This window comes from Monodon monoceros, unplaced genomic scaffold (genome assembly GCF_005190385.1).
Source record: "Monodon monoceros isolate NGI ecotype Baffin Bay Population unplaced genomic scaffold, NGI_Narwhal_1 Super_Scaffold_18, whole genome shotgun sequence".
In the NCBI taxonomy this organism is placed as follows: Eukaryota; Metazoa; Chordata; class Mammalia; order Artiodactyla; family Monodontidae; genus Monodon; species Monodon monoceros.
This window is the reverse complement of record NW_021703774.1, coordinates 13,016,229-13,019,298: the sequence shown is the minus strand read 5'-3', so window position 1 is coordinate 13,019,298 and position 3,070 is coordinate 13,016,229. Positions and strand designations below refer to the sequence as shown.

The following is a 3,070-nucleotide window of genomic DNA, read 5'->3' as shown; positions in this document are numbered from 1 at the left end:
GCAAAATCACCCCTGGTTGAAAACTACTGCATGACTTTCTCTTCAGTGCATGCGTGAGTGTGTGTACAGTAGGATTTTCAGGGGAATGTTAGTGTTTCCAAATTTTGCCAGGGTAAAAATTAAGAATGAAATGTCAAATGCCGCTCAGTCTAAAGAGAGGTGCCCTGGAGCTACCCAAGATGGGGACCAGGCACCTTGCCCAAGGGCTTTCTTGGAGGCAGAACTAGCTCTCCTTTCTCACACGTCACCCTAGTCATCCCCTCCCCATATACTGGTCGATAGGAAAAGAGAATAATCAGATGGGTGATTCCTGCACAGATGGGAATGCAGAGCTTCTGAAAAGCTTGCTCACTCAGGAAACTGCTGGGGGGACTGCATGAGAGCTTCTGAAGCATGTGCCTGTGCACTGGGAGGGAGTTATATTAGAAGGTAGGATAAATAGTCAAGTGGCTTGACCAGTCACTTACTGATTCTGATGTTTGACTTACACATAAGAGTTATTTGAAGATTCTTATCTCGTGTTTTTGTTTCTTTGCTAGCTTGTTTTTGGGTGTGTTTGTGTGTATTTTCATTTCTTTTGTGCAAATACCAAAGAGTAAACTTTCTAGATCAAGGAGTGATAGGTTGTACATTTAACTTTAGAAGAAACCGCCAGAGCTTTTTCCAGCAGGCAGCAAAGCCTTCTCTTCATCTTCATAAGACAGTTAACGTCACCACGTTAGGCTTTGGTTTCTTTCTCCTCTCTGCCTTCAAACATGGGAGCAACTCGAGCCAGAATGTTGGTAGAAGAATATCTGCATATTTAGAAGGTATAAGATTGGAAGTTTTAAATAGATCGGACCAAGTTTAATTGACAAAACTGACTAGAAATTAGTAAAATCTGTCACAAATAATACTATATACAGGAGATGAAGATATGGCAAACCACAGTATTGGGTAAAAATAAAATTCTTCTATATTTATGCCTCAAAGAGTTAGTTAAGACTATGGAATAAACTTGTTTCACACAGTACACACACACACACACACACACACACACCCATATGCTAGTGTATATGTGACAAAGCTCAAATATACAGTCAAAATTCAGAAGTGAAGCATTAAAATCTTTTTTTTTTTTTTTTTAAAATAGATCTTAGCTTAGCTTTGGAGCTGCCATTTCTTCTCATGGAGTAAAAAACCAGAAACAAAACTCTACCTGATAAGCATGACTCTTTAAATTTAAAGCTCTGTCACTTTGGGGTTAAAATTATTTTTAGTTAAAATTAACTCATTTAATATTCAAACCCAACCAATTTAAGACTAATTTCTTCTCTCTGCTTACTGCTTCTCTACCCAGAGTGAGGCAAATGAAGTGTTCAGGGCACCTGCATAGCCCTGATATCAGTGAAGGGGCATTGGGTCCATGGAGGCCATGGTCTGTGGTCATGCTTAGTTGTACAATCATGCTTAAAATTTTAGCATCATCCTGCAGCCTCAGTCTATGTGCTGCTCAAGTCTCCACAGCTGATACATTGCAGGTAAATGAGCTCTCAGGGAGCCCAGAACTGTTCCCTAATAATAGCCTCAACCAGTGCTTCATAGTGTCACTGGTAGCAACTCAGCTCTGTCCTTCCCCTGGTTCCCTAACTTTAAGCTATTTATGCAGAACTTCTTATATATAGTCCAGCTTTGGGCAAAGTTTTAGTTTTTAACAATTTTAACTCAGGCCTTCATAGGCATGCTTTAAATTAGTTTGTTTAACAAATACCAGGTGACATTTTTCTTTTAGAGTTATTGCTAATGCTGATGGCAATTTTTCTTATATTGGATTGGCCAAAAAGGTCGTTCGGGTTTTTCCATAACATCTTTGAAAAACCCGAACGACCTTTTTGGCCAACCCAATATTTGAGCTCCACTTGATAAATCCCTTATATATACAACTTCTTTACAAGTTTAACCATGTAGTCAAACAGACATTTTCAGGATCTGTTAATCATTAAAGTACCATTCCACCATTATTTGAAGTCCCCCACCAAGTTTTGTTATATCTGTTTTCCACTCATCACCTAATTTTGCAATGTAACAGCATTTAGAAGATGGATTTTACAAAACTCAAGGTAAATGATACACATAAGTAAATACACTAAAGTAAGAAATTTATAACATTTATATATGAAAATTACAACACTATTAAAAGCAAAGCAATGTGTCCTTTATCATGCTGTTTGCCCTGAAAAAAAAAAATGATTTCTTAAAGAAATGAAAGGATTAGATATAGGAAGAGAGATCAGAAGGACATGATGACTGTAACTGTTTTATATTCTTAAAGCATTTATGACAATAAGGTATTCAATATATCATCAGCATTCCCAATGTTAATTATTCATAAAAACAACTTTGGCATCCATCCAACTGTAAATGTAATTAATTTGCTTCTGTCCTTCAAATACAAAATAAAATCCATGTTGTAATTTTTTCCTCAAGAAAAAAAAATTGAATTTTAATTTTTTCAAAGAATCAATTCTAATTTTTTCTACTAAGGTATTTTTCAAATATAACCCATAAATATTAATATTTTTTGTTAATTTTTTCAATCATTGACTAATAATATCTTATCCTTGTGCTTGCTTCAGCAGCACATATACTAAAATTGGAACAATGCCGAGAAGATTAGCATGGCCTTGTGCAAGAATAATAGTCTATCCTTTTAAGGAAAAAACTTCATGGAAATTAAAATTGGATAAGATGTGTTAGAAAATACTGGATTATTTAAAAATTATAAGTACATATTTCAGTTAGCTCTGTTGCCTAATTTTTTTTGCTTCTTATAGTACAGAGGCATACCTCAAAGATATTGTGGGCTTAGTTCCAGACCATTGTAATAAAGTGAATATTGCAATAAAGTCAGTCATATATATTTTTTGGTTCCCAGTGCATATAAAAGTTATGTTTACACTATGCTGTTGTCTGTTGTATGCAATAGCATTATATCTAAAAAACTAATGTACGTACCTTAATTAAAAAACATTTATTGCTAAAAAAATGCTAACCATCTGAGCCTTCAGCGGTTCCTCATAGTACCATCAAA

The 3,070-nt window shown here is 35.2% G+C and overlaps 1 non-coding gene across 1 annotated transcript; it reads left to right on the top strand.

The window, feature by feature from the left end:
- Positions 1-2,602: 2,602 nt before the first annotated feature.
- LOC114900099 lies at positions 2,603-2,708 on the top strand. The gene has a single exon (XR_003794721.1). It is a non-coding gene; the product is annotated as a U6 spliceosomal RNA (small nuclear RNA).
- Positions 2,709-3,070: the final 362 nt, after the last annotated feature.